General features: G+C 40.9%; 1 pseudogene; it reads right to left on the reverse strand.

The window, feature by feature from the left end:
• Positions 1–1,516: 1,516 nt before the first annotated feature.
• On the reverse strand, positions 1,517–2,784 carry LOC125938069 (glyceraldehyde-3-phosphate dehydrogenase-like; annotated as a pseudogene).
• Between the last annotated feature and the right edge of the window lie 3,362 nt (positions 2,785–6,146).

Consider the following 6,146-nt stretch of genomic DNA (forward strand, 5'->3'; position numbering starts at 1 on the left):
AGTAGGCTCTATGCCCAATGTGGGGCTTGAACTCATGACCCCAGGATCAAGCGTTGCATGGTTTACCGACTGAGCCAGCCAGGCGCCCCTGTTGCTGATACCGTAAATAATTTTTTCCTATTTTATAGTTTGTCCCAGCTTTTTTTTTTTAATTTTTTTAAATCTTTATTTATTTTTGAGAGAGAGCACAAGCAGGGGAGGAACAAGAGAGAGGGAGACGCAGAGTCCGAAGCAGGCTCCAGCCTCCCAGCTGTCAGCACAGAGCCCAATGGCGGGGCTCGAACTCATGAACCGTGAGATCATGACCTGAGCTGAAGTCAGACACTTAACTGACTGAGCCACCCAGGTGCCCCAGTTTTGTTTGTTTTTTTTTTTTTTAAAAGATTATTTTAAGTAATCTCTACAGCCAATGTGGAGCTTGAATTTATAATCCTGAGATCACTGACTGAGCCAGCCAGGCAACCCTCCAGGTTTTTTTGTTTTTTTTTTTCCTCTTTTTTTAGTTTTCTCAGATTATAAGAAAAGGCGGTTCATCTGGGTATTGTGACTTTCATGTAAAACTGAACAGACTGCCAATCCTGTATTCAAATAAAAGGAACTAAATGTATCAGATTTCTGGGTCATTGACTTAATGATTAAAACATAATATTACTGGGGCTCCTGGGTGGCTCAGTCGGTTAAACGTCCGACTCCTGGTTTTGGCTCAGATGACGTCTCACGGTTTCGTGGGTTCAAGGCCTGCATTGGGCTGTGCTGATAGCACAGAGCCTGCTTGGGATTCTCTCTCTCCCTCTCTCTCTCTCTCTCTCTCTCTCTTTCTGTCCCTCCCCCACTTGCACTGTCTGTCTCAAAAATAAACTTAAAAAAATTAAAAAAAAAACCCTCCATAGCATTACTCATTTCAATAATCTTACTTTTCTCACTTACGGGTAGAATCGAGAATAAAGAAAACTCCTAGGACTGAATATCATGTTGTATCTTGAATTTGAGGGATCTATGAAAAGTTGCTTAAATTCATATTTGGAAGGTGTCTAGAGTGAACCCAGGGGCAATTAATTGAGGTAGAAAATTCACTGTTCCCATAAATACCAGAGGAGATAGACGAGCCTCTCAAAATACCAAATATACTTCATAGCATATAGAAAAGAAATTGCTTAATTTTGCACATTTGTTGGAAAGTTGGCACCAGTGCGAGAAGGGAAATTGTTTAGGTTGAAGAGGATAAGCCATTTTGCCAGAATGGTTTCTTTACTGTTTCTGTGTGTTTTCTTCTTGTACACGCACATGTCTTCAGCCTGTGTGAACCTGTCGTTCTGTGAACAACAATTACAGCTTAGGAAGATGAATGGTGACCCTTTCCCTACCACCCACTCACCATGCGGTGCATGGAGTGGACCACTCAGCGGGTTTACATTTGAAAAATACAGATGCTGCTAGGAATCTGTGTCCTGTGTGGTATTAATCATTAAATCCCTGTCCACACAGAGACAAAATTAAATAGAGAATTGAGGCATCTCCAAAATAATTCAGGGAGAATTCTCTGAGGGCAATTAGGGTTTGTTTTCTTCATCCTGTACTTTTGTACTCTGTGCCTCTTGAGGATGCAGGCGACTTTTTTTTTTTTGTACAGTGTACTTTATTGATGGTACATGACAAGGTAGGGCTCCCCAAGCCCCTCTCCTTCTTCAAGGGGCTTGGGATGGGAACTGTGTGAAGATTGGGAGATTCTCAGTGTGTTGGGGGAAGGGAGACAAGACTCCTCAGTAGCTGAGGGCCTCTCTCTCCCTCTTGCCGTCGCTGGGGCTAGTGGTCCCGGGGGCTCTTAGAGGCAGTGTGGACCATAAGGAAATTACATCAGGAAATGAACTTGATAAAGTGGTCATTGAGGGCAATGCCAGCCCCAGCATTGAAGGTGGAAGAGTGGGTGTCACCGTTAAAGTTGCAGGAGACAATGTGGTCCTCAGTGTAGCCCAGGATGTCCTTAAGGGGGCCCTCCTATGCCTGCTTCACCACCTTCTTAATGCCATCATATTTCGCACCTTTGTCTAGGCAGTAGGTCAGATCCATGTCTGACCTTTTGGGGGTGGGGACATGGAAGGCCATGCCAGTGAGCTTCCCATTCGGCTTGGGGGTGACCTTGCCTATAGCCTTGTCACTGCCAGTAGGAGCAGGGATGATGTTCTGGGCAGCTCCTCGGCCATCATGTCACAGCTTCCCAGAGGGGCCGTCCACGGTCTTCTGGGTGGCAGTTGATGGTGTGGACTGTGGCTGTGAGTCCATCCACGATGCCAAGGTTGTCATAGGTGACCTTGGCCAGAGGGGCCAAGCAATTGGTGGTACAGGAGGGATTACCGACAATGTTGAGGAAGTTACCATAGTTCTCATGGTTCACACCCATCACAAACATTGGGCATTAGCAGAAGGGGCGGAGATGATGATCCTCTTGACCCTACTCTTCAAGTGAGCCCTAGCCTTCTCCCTGGTGGCAAAGACCTCCATGGACTCCACAACACAGCACTGGCATCACCCCTTTTGATGTTGGTGGGATCTTGTTCCTGGGAGATGAAGATGGGCTTTCCATTGATGACAAGTTTCCCCATTCTCAGCCTTGACTATACCATTGAATTTTCTGTGGATGGAATCATATTGGAACATGTAGACCCTATAACAGAGGTCAGTGAAGGGGTCTCTGACAGTTACAGTATCTACTTTGCCAGAGTTAAAAGCAGCCCTGGTGACCAGATGCCAAATATGGCCAAATCCATTTACTCCGACCTTCACCATCATGTCTTGGGGACATGGCTGGCATTGCCCCAGAAGATGCAGCTGTCTGTCAAATGGGGAGGAGTAGAGACCCAGGAGACTTGTTTTTTTTTTTGTTTTTTTTTAACATTTTTGCTGTATATAGACTAAAATAATTTTGGTCTAATATTTTCTGTCTATATACAGACAACAACTATGTGTTAACTTATTATAGTTTGAGATTCCAGGACCATAGCTCATTTGCGTTTTCTATCTTTGTTGGCCATGATGGTGCCTTCCATATGTGACTGCTATGTTGTACATTAAACATGTCCGGTCAAACTGGTTTTGATTTTCCTTGTTCTCAGGTCTTATGGTTTTCTTTCTGGATGTTGGAAATAGATTAATACAGCTGGGTCCCATTTTGTGTACTTGCATATTTATTGCCATAATGATGGCCTTGGAACCTCTGCATCCTTGCCTCAGCCCTTTTGGAAGGTAGCCCTGAGAGACCAAGTTTTGTGTTGTTACCACTGGGCCACTTCTGTGGTCTTTTAGGAGCCATGGCTAAGCTTTATACTCTTGATTCCTGGAGGGCAGCTGGCTTCTTTCTCCCAGGCAGCAATGAAAAAGATTAAATTTAATCTTATGCTTTTGAACAATATTATTTATGGTCTATAATATCTTTGGTTTAAAAATATCTATTTTATGATATTCCCTAATCTTATAATTGGTATAGCCCTTTGGTTCTGAAATCCAGAGTAGAAACAAAGCAAGTGTTTTATGTTTAAAAATAACAAAGAAGTTTTAGAAAGACTTAGCTTCTTATTTAATTTTTTTTTAATGTTCATTTATTTTTGAGAGAGAGAGACCAAGTGCAAGCAGGGGAGGGGCAGAGAGAGACACATAATCCGAAGCAGGCTCCAGGCTCTGAGCTGTCAGCACAGAGACTGATGCAGGGCTCGAAGCCACGAACCACGAGATCATGACCTGAGCCGAAGTTGGATGCTCAACTGACTGAGCCACCCAGGCAACCCGACTTAGTTTCTTATTTAAAAGAGAAATATGCCAGATATGAATTACACTCAGAACAAGAAATTTTGCCCAAGAGATAGTTCTCATGTGCATCTTTCTTAGAGCAGCTCTGTTTCCTTGAACACTCTTGTCTCTTTTCCTTGAAGCATCTGCTGCCGTTGGCTTCTAGCCTAGCCCCTTTCTCTTGGCTTTCTTCTTTCTTTGCTCATCATTTGTTTCCTGTTGCCCTTAAGATTCTCTTCCCACTGTCAGGAGATGATGTTCTCTTTAGGGGACCATCCTGGGTCCTCTTTATCCTCTTAAGATAATGCTTTGTTTGCCCCTGCCTTCAACTACCATTCATACATGCCCATTTCTGCCCAGTTAATACACCTCTAGTTGGAACCTCTTTTGTGAGTCCAGAGTTGTTAGCTTCCAATTGGACATTTTCATTTGGATGTTTGCTGTATTCTTGCAACTGAGTGAATCAAAAGAAAATGAAAGAAGCGTTTACCAGTTGCTTCTTCATGGAGCTTTTGGCTCAAAGCATATGACAGTCTGTGAGTCCCATGTTTGAATCCTGGCTAGGTTAGTTAACCGATTTTTCCTGCCTTATCGCATTGGCTAGTACCTCCAAGACAATGTTCGTTTGCTCCTGGTCTTAGGTAGGAAATATTCGGTCTTCACCATTTTAAATATAATGTCAGTTGTAAATGTTTTTATAGATACTCTTTTATATAAAGATTTTAAGGTTAGAACAAAGTTTAGAACATTTTTATTAGCTAATTGTAAATATTTTTATTTTATTTTTATTAATTTTTAATGTTTATTTTTGAGAGAGAGAGAGAGAGAGGGCACGAACAGGGGAGGGGCATAGAGAGATGGAGACAGAGGATCCAAGGAGGCTCCACACTGTCAGGGCAGAACCTGATGTAGGGCTCAAACTCACGAAGCCTGAGATCTTGAACTGAGCTGAAGTTGGGTGCTTAACTGACTGAGCCACCCAGGTGCCCCTAATTATAAATATTTTTAATGTTTAGAGGATCCTTACTGAAAATAAGCAAAATAAAAGTCCATCTTAAATAAATATTTTTTAAAAATTGTGTCTTATTTATTTATATTTATTTATTTATTTATTAAAAATGTTATTTTGAGAGAAAGAGAGAGAATGCACATGATGAGACTAGCAGAGAGAGAGAGGGGGAGGGAGAGAGAGAGGGGGAGGGAGAGAGAGAGGGGGAGGGAGAGAGAGAGAGAGGGAGGGAGAGAGAGAGAGAGAGAGAGAGAGAATCTCAAGCAGGTTCTGTGCTCAGCATGGAGCCGGACATAGGGCTTGATTTCACAACTGTGAGATCATGACGTGGGCCGAAATCAAGAATTGGGCACTTAACTGACTGAGCCACCCAGGTGCCCCTATTTACTTATTTTTTAAAGTAATCTGTACACCCAACATGGGCCTCAAACTCATGACCCTGAGATCAAGAGTTAGATGTTCTACCAGCTAAGCCAGTGGGATGCCTCTACGTTAAGTAAATTTAGGGAAATATAAAATTTTAATTCAGTGAAACTTGAAGGGGTCAAAGAAACTTTCATAGCTGAAGAGAAAAAGGTAGAGATCTGGTTTGGAGGAAATGAGCCTATTATTTTGTTTAATCATGGTAGGTACTAATTTCTCATTTGCTGGATGGGTATGTAAATGGTAATTTAATTTTCTAACTTTTTATTTTTGGCATTAAACCTTATTTTCCTGTGTTTAAATAAATCAGACTCAGAATAATTTTGGAGTTTTGCAGATACCCTGTTGTGTGTGTGTGTGTGTGTGTGTGTGTGTGTGTGTGTAGGAGAGAGAGAGAGGGAGAGAAAGAGACATAGAGAAAGAGATGACCATCATTACTGGAACTGTAAGGTCTAAGCGATTTGGGATTGTATTTAGCCTCTTTTTTCCACCATTAAGAAAACTAAACCTGGTTTAGTCCCAAAGGAGGCCTCTAGAAAAGTCTGGAAATTCTTATTCTTATCAGAATCATATGTTAAAACACTATGAATCTTTTGAATACAAATGACCATCAGTGGACCGTGATTATGGGACAGAGTCATACACACAGTCCTTGCTTAACTGAAGTAAAAGCCTCCTGGAAGGTTATGATGGTATACGTATATATATATATACACACATACATATATACATATATATACATATGTATATACATATATATACACACACACACATATATATAAGATATATATAATGTATAATACTAATATATAATATTAATTTTATATTAATATTATATTAATATTAATAAATAATAATAATAAAATTAATATTAATAAACATAAACATAATGAAATTAATATTAATATAATATATTAATATTAACATATATATA

The sequence above is a fragment of the Panthera uncia genome, assembly GCF_023721935.1.
Source record: "Panthera uncia isolate 11264 chromosome B2 unlocalized genomic scaffold, Puncia_PCG_1.0 HiC_scaffold_24, whole genome shotgun sequence".
NCBI classification, from domain to species: Eukaryota; Metazoa; Chordata; class Mammalia; order Carnivora; family Felidae; genus Panthera; species Panthera uncia.